We start from the raw sequence: 12000 nt of genomic DNA on the forward strand, positions 1-12000 counted from the left end.
CCCACAGACTGGAACGTACAGTATGATTACAACTAAAGGACGCATTAAAGTATTGCAGAGAAGTACATTCATCAATTTAACCTCCACAGTTGTCACAATACCAATGATTATAGGCTTGAATAACGTAGAGGCAGATGCAAAGGAACATTAGAAACTTACCTTCATTCTTTGTGTTATGTTTTAGGTATTACAATTCTTTAGCTCCAGCTCTAACCAGGTCATTAAATACAAACAACCTGTATCACATGGGGGGAAAACGTAATGTTGTGAGTGCTAACCTTAGTTCTCCACGCATTCATTTACAAGTTAATGAACCACCAACCGAAAGATTAAAGAAATGGATTTTACACTAAGGCTTTTACCATTTCACGCAGGACATTTTAGCACAATTTTACATTTATTATTTCAGAACATCTACCTACTGGTCAGCTTCATATATCCCTGACATTTGTGCATCAGCCCATACAGAAATCTGATATATGGCCATATATGTAAATAACATATATAATATATGTGTCCATATATGTCTTTCACCAATATGTTAACATATATTGGTACATATTTGGAACATATGTTTTTAAATATTACTTCCTGTGGGATGGGTAGCTATGGCTTTGATCAACACCTCTAGTTGTTCTTTGTGTTTTACCGGGGTGTTTGCTGTGGTCAGGAAGCTTCTTCTCTCCCACTGTGGTCCATCAACATGTACAGCTCAATGGGCGTAGGCTGAGTCAGTGTAGATGTTAACTCTTTGTCCTTCATTGAGCTGCAAGGCTCTGGTCAGTGCTATTACTTGGCCAACTGTACTGATGCTGGTTGTGGGACGGCTCTTTGTTCTAGCACTTCATGTCCATTTCCTGTTTGTTCCACATCAGCGTAGGAAGCAATGTTACCTTGTTCACCTTTGTAGCAGCAGCCGTCTGTGAAGAGGGTGAGGTCTGGTGTTTGTAGTGGTTGTGCTTGGACATATAGACAGATTTATGTACATGTTTATGCTTTCACTTTAGGTAGTAGTTAAGCTCAGTCTCATGTTTTAACTAACCTCTTATGTGTCTTATATTTTTGACTAACCCATTGAGTTTAAAGACAACTGAAACGGTAGCACTACATAATACGGCCCGCGACTTACAGCGTACCTACCGCTCTCTTGCCGCGTAGGTTGCCGCTTATTTCACACAAGTACTGAGTAACTGCAGCTCACTTTCCCCCCTGTTTCCCCCGTGCATTTACAGTGTAACTAGGCTGCGTCTTAGCGCGTAACTTACATCCTGCTTCACACCAACTTCCACAGAAGTACAGGGTAACTCTCGCTGTTTTACAGTTTAACTAGGCTGCGTCTTGGCACGTAACTCCTGTCATACTTTACACCAAATTACACAGTAACTCTCGCTCACTCCGCCACTAATTACCCCGCATTTTACAGTATAACTAGGCTGTGTCTTAGAGCGTAACTCCCGTACAATTACGTCCTACTTTCCCCGGACTTACAGTGTAACTCCTGCCAGGTACATTAGAAATTAAATAGTCTACTGTACAATATGAGCACAGTTGCAATCCATGTTTTCCAAAAGTGTCAGCAGCGACATTTCACCTCTATTTCAGAGATTTATTATTCATTATTTGATTGTATGGTTTGGAATAGGTGAGAATTGGGTATAGAGTGTGGACATTTTCCAATACAGTAACAGGCTGGCTGGTAGCAAACTTACCTCTCTAAAATGCACATCTATGAAAGTCTAGTTCTGTCATCCAAGGGCAAAACACAAACTATACAGTAATACATCCACAATAATGAGTCATTCGGAGAGTTAGAAAATGTTTTTATTATTTATTAACCAGAAAACACATGACACATCCACATCCATGATCATTCATAAACTTTAAGTACAGTAAGTACCCTACTGTAAGTGAGCACTGTTACCCCTCCTTAGTCTGCACCTACACAGTAGCTGTCATGCACCTACACACTACTTGTCTTAGAGTTACCAAGTAAGTAGAGGGTAACGGGCTGTATTATAAAGTAATGGCTGTTACTCCCTCCTTACGCTGCACCTATACAGTAGCTGTCATGCACCTACACACTACTTGTCTTAGAGTTACCCAGTAAGTAGAGGGTAACGGGCTGTATTATAAAGTAATGGCTGTTACTCCCTCCTTACGCTGCACTTATACAGTAGCTGTCATGCACCTACACACTACTTGTCTTAGAGTTACCCAGTAAGTAGAGGGTAACGGGCTGTATTATAAAGTAATGGCTGTTACTCCCTCCCTAGTCTGCACCTATACAGTAGCTGTCATGCACCTACACACTACTTGTCTTAGAGTTACCCAGTAAGTAGAGGGTAACGGGCTGTATTATAAAGTAATGGCTGTTACTCCCTCCTTACGCTGCACCTATACAGTAGCTGTCATGCACCTACACACTACTTGTCTTAGAGTTACCCAGTAAGTAGAGGGTAACGGGCTGTATTATAAAGTAATGGCTGTTACTCCCTCCTTACGCTGCACCTATACAGTAGCTGTCATGCACCTACACACTACTTGTCTTAGAGTTACCCAGTAAGTAGAGGGTAACGGGCTGTATTATAAAGTAATGGCTGTTACTCCCTCCTTACGCTGCACCTACACAGTAGCTGTCATGCACCTACACTGTACTTATCTTAGAGTTACCCAGTAAGTAGAGGGTAACGGGCTGTATTATAAAGTAATGGCTGTTACTCCCTCCTTAGTCTGCACCTATACAGTAGCTGTCATGCACCTACACACTACTTGTCTTAGAGTTACCCAGTAAGTAGAGGGTAACGGGCTGTATTATAAAGTAATGGCTGTTACTCCCTCCTTACGCTGCACCTATACAGTAGCTGTCATGCACCTACACACTACTTGTCTTAGAGTTACCCAGTAAGTAGAGGGTAACGGGCTGTATTACAAAGTAATGGCTGTTACTCCCTCCTTACGCTGCACCTATACAGTAGCTGTCATGCACCTACACACTACTTGTCTTAGAGTTACCCAGTAAGTAGAGGGTAACGGGCTGTATTATAAAGTATTCTTTGTTATTCCCTCCTTAGAGTGCAAATACACTGTAATTGTCCTGCAACTACAATGTAGTTGTCCCGGAGTTACCCAGTACCTACAAAGTAGCGGGCTGTATTATAAAGTATTCTTTGTTATTCCCTCCTTAGTGTGCAAATACACTGTAATTGTCCTGCAACTACACTGTAGTTGTCCTGGAGTTACCCAGTACCTTCTACTACAGCTGTAACTACTGTCTAAGTAGAACCAGTAAGTTAGAACACAGTTTGTTTCACAAGATAACATCATCTGAAAGTACAGTAATACAAAGACAAAACTAACTGAAGTGTCCCTGACATCATAAAATAACAGATTTCTACTGGCTTTTGTTATTTACATTAAAGTTCAGTTTTGTTCCTTCTGTTATAAACTGTTTCATTTAGTTTTGATCCATCTGTCTGGTCCTTCTAGGTCTAAAATAGTCAGTCAAGTCAGTTTCATTTGACAAAATGTACTTTCTAAGTTAGAAGAGTCAAGTTGAAATGATCGTTGTGATACTACTATCACACCGGAGTGTGACACTCAGTAATGGAGAATGGATGGGCTCCTCCATAAAAGGTGATCTTGATCTTGATCCAGCTCCTTGGGTCAAGGCAGAGATCAGGGTCATGGGTGGCGTGCCATCTCCCTCGTCAGGTACCATTTTCATGGCATCTCAAAAACCTCACCTGTGTAGAAACATAATTATATATTGTATCATCAACTTCATCACATAAATGCATCACTGTAAAACAAAGTGAGAAAATTAATAACTTTGAACGGTACAGTTTTTCTCATCATGGAATACTTAATCCCGGTTTTACCTTTCACATCATAAATCATTAGCCTTTTAAACCATAACTTGTGATTTTTTAGCATATTAATCAATTACAAATTATACATATTTTTTCCTTTAACTATTGAGTAAATATTTTAACCATTTAAAAATCTTCAATTTTACAAAATCAATGCTATGACCATACTGTTTCACAACTGTAGGCTGCACCAGTACATTATTGTTACTCTTGACTGTATTCATCATACCAGTCATTACCAACAGTAACGTTAGCTAATGGAGCTAATGTGTACAGTACTAACACAAATACAGTTCCCGGTTAGCGTGGTTCAGGGGAAAACACACACTATTATCTTTAGCACAAGCTAACATTGCTAGCTGCGTTAGCATAGCTACTTAACTCACCAAGAGGTTGATAACGCGGTCAAACTGCCGTCGCACAGGTCCTGGGTTCATCCCTCTCGTCTCCCGGGGTGTTTGCTCTGTGTTTATATCAACATATCACATCGTAGACATTGCATCATTTCCCTCATTTCTCCACTTCGTCTCCTCCTGTCGTCCCTGCGGCGGTGTCAACAAGCTCCGTCCTCGCTGTGAGGTGGGACTTTCTACCTTCTCAACAGGCAACCAATGGCAAGTGAGCAGCTTCTGGTCTGACCAATGACAGATGGTCAAATCTGAGAGACTGTGGTAGTCACATAGGATGAAATAAGTTGTCAATCACAGTCACTCACCTTTGACCATCTGTCATTGGTCAGACCAGAAGCTGCTCACTTGCCATTGGTTGCCTGTTGAGAAGGTAGAAAGTCCCACCTCACAGCGAGGACGGAGCTTGTTGACACCGCCGCAGGGACGACAGGAGGAGACGAAGTGGAGAAATGCAAGCAATGTTAGCTTGTGCTAAAGATAATAGTGTGTGTTTTCCCCTGAACCACGCTAACCGGGAACTGTATTTGTGTTAGTACTGTACACATTAGCTCCATTAGCTAACGTTACTGTTGGTAATGACTGGTATGATGAATACAGTCAAGAGTAACAATAATGTACTGGTGCAGCCTACAGTTGTGAAACAGTATGGTCATAGCATTGATTTTGTAAAATTGAAGATTTTTAAATGGTTAAAATATTTACTCAATAGTTAAAGGAAAAAATATGTATAATTTGTAATTGATTAATATGCTAAAAAATCACAAGTTATGGTTTAAAAGGCTAATGATTTATGATGTGAAAGGTAAAACCGGGATTAAGTATTCCATGATGAGAAAAACTGTACCGTTCAAAGTTATTAATTTTCTCACTTTGTTTTACAGTGATGCATTTATGTGATGAAGTTGATGATACAATATATAATTATGTTTCTACACAGGTGAGGTTTTTGAGATGCCATGAAAATGGTACCTGACGAGGGAGATGGCACGCCACCCATGACCCTGATCTCTGCCTTGACCCAAGGAGCTGGATCAAGATCAAGATCACCTTTTATGGAGGAGCCCATCCATTCTCCATTACTGAGTGTCACACTCCGGTGTGATAGTAGTATCACAACGATCATTTCAACTTGACTCTTCTAACTTAGAAAGTACATTTTGTCAAATGAAACTGACTTGACTGACTATTTTAGACCTAGAAGGACCAGACAGATGGATCAAAACTAAATGAAACAGTTTATAACAGAAGGAACAAAACTGAACTTTAATGTAAATAACAAAAGCCAGTAGAAATCTGTTATTTTATGATGTCAGGGACACTTCAGTTAGTTTTGTCTTTGTATTACTGTACTTTCAGATGATGTTATCTCGTGAAACAAACTGTGTTCTAACTTACTGGTTCTACTTAGACAGTAGTTACAGCTGTAGTAGAAGGTACTGGGTAACTCCAGGACAACTACAGTGTAGTTGCAGGACAATTACAGTGTATTTGCACACTAAGGAGGGAATAACAAAGAATACTTTATAATACAGCCCGCTACCTTGTAGTTACTGGGTAACTCCAGGACAACTACATTGTAGTTGCAGGACAATTACAGTGTATTTGCACTCTAAGGAGGGAATAACAAAGAATACTTTATAATACAGCCCGTTACCCTCTAGTTACTGGGTAACTCTAAGACAAGTAGTGTGTAGGTGCATGACAGCTACTGTGTAGGTGCAGCGTAAGAAGGGAGTAACAGCCATTACTTTATAATACAGCCCGTTACCCTCTACTTACTGGGTAACTCTAAGACAAGTAGTGTGTAGGTGCATGACAGCTACTGTATAGGTGCAGCGTAAGGAGGGAGTAACAGCCATTACTTTATAATACAGCCCGTTACCCTCTACTTACTGGGTAACTCTAAGACAAGTAGTGTGTAGGTGCATGACAGCTACTGTATAGGTGCAGACTAAGGAGGGAGTAACAGCCATTACTTTATAATACAGCCCGTTACCCTCTACTTACTGGGTAACTCTAAGACAAGTAGTGTGTAGGTGCATGACAGCTACTGTGTAGGTGCAGCGTAAGGAGGGAGTGACAGCCATTACTTTATAATACAGCCCGTTACCCTCTACTTACTGGGTAACTCTAAGACAAGTAGTGTGTAGGTGCATGACAGCTACTGTATAGGTACAGACTAGGGAGGGAGTAACAGCCATTACTTTATAATACAGCCCGTTACCCTCTACTTACTGGGTAATTCTAAGACAAGTAGTGTGTAGGTGCATGACAGCTACTGTGTAGGTGCAGCGTAAGGAGGGAGTAACAGCCATTACTTTATAATACAGCCCGTTACCCTCTACTTACTTGGTAACTCTAAGACAAGTAGTGTGTAGGTGCATGACAGCTACTGTGTAGGTGCAGACTAAGGAGGGGTAACAGTGCTCACTTACAGTAGGGTACTTACTGTACTTAAAGTTTATGAATGATCATGGATGTGGATGTGTCATGTGTTTTCTGGTTAATAAATAATAAAAACATTTTCTAACTCTCCGAATGACTCATTATTGTGGATGTATTACTGTATAGTTTGTGTTTTGCCCTTGGATGACAGAACTAGACTTTCATAGATGTGCATTTTAGAGAGGTAAGTTTGCTACCAGCCAGCCTGTTACTGTATTGGAAAATGTCCACACTCTATACCCATTTCTCACCTATTCCAAACCATACAATTAAATAATGAATAATAAATCTCTGAAATAGAGGTGAAATGTCGCTGCTGACACTTTTGGAAAACATGGATTGCAACTGTGCTCATATTGTACAGTAGACTATTTAATTTCTAATGTACCTGGCAGGAGTTACACTGTAAGTCCGGGGAAAGTAGGACGTAATTGTACGGGAGTTACGCTCTAAGACACAGCCTAGTTATACTGTAAAATGCGGGGTAATTAGTGGCGGAGTGAGCGAGAGTTACTGTGTAATTTGGTGTAAAGTATGACAGGAGTTATGTGCCAAGACGCAGCCTAGTTAAACTGTAAAACAGCGAGAGTTACCCTGTACTTCTGTGGAAGTTGGTGTGAAGCAGGATGTAAGTTACGCGCTAAGACGCAGCCTAGTTACACTGTAAATGCACGGGGGAAACAGGGGGGAAAGTGAGCTGCAGTTACTCAGTACTTGTGTGAAATAAGCGGCAACCTACGCGGCAAGAGAGCGGTAGGTACGCTGTAAGTCGCGGGCCGTATTATGTAGTGCTACCACTGAAACTTGTAAGCAAACCATATAGATTTGTGTTGAGCTTAAAGCAGAAGTAAGCGATCTGGTGGTTTTGGCTAACTTCCTGTCAGCAGATGGAGTTAGCAGTCCCCGCCCTCGTCCCTACGTCACCACATTCACACGCATCCCTTGGCTGCACACACAGAGAGGACCGCCCCTTTATGCCGTTCTCTCTCCTCATTGGATAAAGGTTGTAGGATACAAGGAAAGTTTTCTCCTCGGCTTACAGCAGAGCAGAGTGACTGACAGACCCGTGTTTCAGACCAAACACTCTATGTAAGTGATTGCTGTCGGTAGATATAACTATCTAAGACCAGTGTTGGGGCTAGTTACTTTAAAAAGTAATATATTACAGATTACATATTACTCTCAAAAATAGTAATGCCTTACACTACTATATTACTCCCTGGAGAAAGTAACTAGTTATATTACTAGTTACTTTTTTTCTACTCTAAAATTGCCTGAGATGCATAAGATGGAAAGAGAGCAGACAAAGGAGGAGTCTTCTTGAAGGTCTTTATTATCCCAACAACAGACTGGCCTACATGCTGTTTAACTTCCTCAATTAACATTGTCTAGTGCAAATACAAACAAGTGTACTTGTGCAATCAAATACAAAGAAATATTAACTTCCTTAATGTTTAATCAGTCTAGTGCAAACAATCAGTTTGATTGTAAATTTATAACAAGTACAAACAAGAAATATTAACTTCCTCACATAAATAAAATCTTAAATAAAAAAGACTGGTCTTACCAGCACTGTGAAGAGGAGAGGTAAACTGTCAAAAATAAAACCAAAACACTGCAGAGGAGAGGTAGGTTGTTGAAATTACTTTAAGCATACAACAGCTTCAAAACAAATCAATTAAACTACTACTACAACTACTGTAGTGCAAAATATGAACGTCTTAATGTGTCAGCTTATTAATTTTGGTCAAAATAATGGTTGTACCTCATAAGGAGGATTTTCTCAAATCGCTTGTCTCCTAACCTGTTCCTCCTCGGAGTTAAGACAAGGCTCCCCAGGCTGAATAGCCTCTCTACTGGAGCACTGGATGCTGGTGCCGTGTTGTATTTTAAAGACAGGGCCTTGATTCTGGGGAAGTTGTCTAGGACCCCCATCTCTGACCCAGACTTCAGGTAGTCCATCACCTCCCTTTCAGGACTAAGAGATCCTGAATCCTGCTCTCCCTCAAACACAAAGAAGTCATCCTCGCTGCTGCTGGAGGCTGGACTTAGCTGTAGAGGCCTGACCTCCTGCTCCTCATTGTGGGGGGCAGCCACGGGGGCTACACAACACTCTGTTAATAGCAGAGTCCTTAGGTCCTCTCTCCTGGTCCCTTCCCTCAGCCACCGCATCTTAAACTTGGGCAGAGTGACAGCAGCCAGGAGAGCCTCCCTGCTGTCCAACACAGAGGCGAAGCGGGTTTTGACGGCCTGTGAGAAAGAGATTTCAAAATTAGATATTTCTCTTAAAAAGGACAAAACATGTTTTTCTGTGTAAGGAGTTGACAGGTGAATGATGCAACAGGCATATTGACTATACCAGGTCTTCAAAAACACAGTACCAGTATACAAATCTTACATTCTCTAAGAGCAGTGTGGAATTTAGAAAACTGTGATACTGGAAGGATGTGCAATTGTGTATCTGACAGGTTTCTCTCATATCACACAAAGTTCTAGTCAGTAAGTCTCACACACACAAACACACACACAGTACACACGGCTTACCTGCACTATGACATCAGGCAGATCTACCGTCAGCTGGGAGAGGCCAGCACGCAATGCCAGGGTCTTTGACATCAGAGACTCCAGTGTTGGTAGTAGATTGCCATAATAACAATCATTTTCACCTGGAATTAATGAATATGAATCAATTAATGAATTGCTTGTTTGATTCAAATGTTTAACAGTCAAAAAAAGTAAAAGGCAAGAAGCCAGTGGTTAACAGGAACCTACGTATACTTAATCTCACCTTGTAATCGGTCCAAAGCTTTCGTAAGAGGTTTTGTGATTCTCAAAACCTCTCAAACCTAGCTGACTGCAGAGAGTGGTTAACTGGGACATGGGGATCTCAGTGATGCGGGCTATTGCATTGTGGAAAGAGTTCCATCTTGTTGCTGTAGGCACGATGAGCTTTTTTCCACATATGCTTTCAACTAGCTCTGCAGCTACCGTAGACCGGCTGGCCTTAGTCCAGAGGGCAGAGCACTTGGCAGTGGCACTTCTGTAGATTGTTTTGGTTGTCTGTTTGGTTTGGTTGGAGTGTGTGTTGGTCGCTGTCAACCATTTTTCAATGTCAACAGTTGAAATAAGATTCAGTGTGTGCGAGGCACATCTTATGTGAGGGGGGAGAGTAAATTGTCCTGGGTCTTGTTCAGTGGAGAGCACTTCTTGTACATTGGTAAATGTCACCTCTTCATCCTCCCCGGATTCCTCATCCTCGGAATCTTCTGCAGCTGCTGCTGCTGCTGCTGCTGGTGGCCGGGGCTCATACTCCCTGAATGTAAAAAGTGAAAGAAACAAAAAGAAATAAATTCATCATGTGTGGCCTATTCAATTAAAATGCAATCATATCATGTGTGTGTAGTTGATTATAATGCAATCAAATTAAACCATTCATGAACGTTACTCATTTGCAAATAAAACTCTTATTCAACTGACCTGAAAGCCTTCACAAAGTTCGAGCCGTTGTCAGTGACTGTTGCGGTGACCTTCTCTGAAAGTCCATAAGATGAGCGAACCTGCTCAATTTCAGTAGCCACAACGTCGTATGTGTGTCGTCCTTTGATTCTTTTGCAGGCAAGGGCTGCTTTTGCACGATGGAAGTTGCTTGGGTCAATCCAGTGGGCAGTCATGCCTATATAGCTTTTGTTGTGACAAGTCCAGATGTCAGCGGTCGTTGACACATACTCAATGCTTTCAAACGTTTTTTTCAGCTCACTTTCCATCGTGGCATAACATTTATCAAGGTACGTTGCAAAAGTTTTCCTGTCAGAATACGGCTGGTCTCTCCCTGCTATCGGTATTTTGCCGAGTATCTTACGAAAAGACTGCGATTCGACGGTTGAAAGAGGTAGCATCTCCTCTACTACGTAAGAGGCAACGAGCTTATTTATTTCTGATTTTGATGCTGGTACCAGTACCTTTTGATCGAATGAAAGTTTTAGCTGCTTGCGAGGCTGCTCGGTAAAGTCATCCCGTTGCTTGGCAACAAACTCGATGTGTCTGTGCTGTCTTTCGAGGTGTTTTTTCAAGTTGGAGGTGGTGTTCGAAGCGGTTGAGAGTAGCTTTTTTCCCGGGCAAAGGGTACATTGCACTACGAGGTTATTTTCCTTTCGTTGCAAATATTGAAAATAGTGGTTGAATTTCCAGCCGTCGAACGAGGTTTTTTGCAGAGCGGTGCCTTCTTCAGGACGCGAGCTAGCAGAAGCAGCAGCAGCAACATGCTCCGGACTTGTTGACTCTTCCATTTTTTACCCATCTGTCCTGGCGGGTGCCGCTGGCGACCAATCGGTGATGGTAAATGATACCTCGTGTCAAACCCCAACCAATCACTGATCCATTCACGCCCCCCCCCCCTCCCTCCGTGCTGTTTTGTGTGATGCGTGTGTGGTGAAGTAGCTGGTAGCTACTAGCAAATGTAACGCAAGTAACGAGCCCGGAAATTTGTAATATTATTACTATTTTCAGTAGAGTAATGCCTTACACTACTAGTTACTTGAAAAAGTAATCTGATTACAGTAACGCGTTACAAAGTAACGCGTTACACCCAACACTGTCTAAGACTTATATTAACTCAAATAGTCCGCTTACTTCTGCTTTAATTCATAATGCAATAAATACCAGTATCCTGTTTGTTCATTCAGAAGCAAGTTGAGGACACACAGAGCCACTGTGAGAGGTAAACATCTTCAAGGTCTCAGGGAGGAGAGGATGAGAGGCCTGCTGAATGACACATTGTGCTGAATTACGGCTTTGCACTCTCTGACCAAGGACAGATAAGATACAACAGTGTAGGGAGGTTCGTGTGCTGGGAAAATGGGACCAACTTGTGCCAGCCTGAGTGCACCAACGAAGGGAGGGCTAAAGTCTAAACCACAGCACCTCCCCACCTGTTTTTTGACCAATAACAGTAATTACACACACATAGTGCGAAGTATTAAAAATCTATGTTATGCTTTTGTCTTGGGCAGATGACAGAGAATTCTCGCTCAGACTGCGATTTCTTGAACAGGAGAGTTTTTGTATCTGACTCGTTTGCAAAACGATGCAAAAAGGTAAAGTCATATTTTATGTTGACATTTTAAGTTAATTTTAAGTAAATCTAAATGCTACAAGCCTTCTAGATTTATTGACTTGACTAGCCTAATGGCTTTTTGTTGCTAGCTCTTACATTGTTCACTGCAAAAACTCAAAATCTTCTTGTCAAAACTAAACTCTTTTCACTCAAAATAAGAACC

The sequence above is a fragment of the Trachurus japonicus genome, unplaced genomic scaffold (genome assembly GCF_045865225.1).
Source record: "Trachurus japonicus isolate A0001 unplaced genomic scaffold, Traja_1.0 AP030301.1".
Taxonomy (NCBI): domain Eukaryota; kingdom Metazoa; phylum Chordata; class Actinopteri; order Carangiformes; family Carangidae; genus Trachurus; species Trachurus japonicus.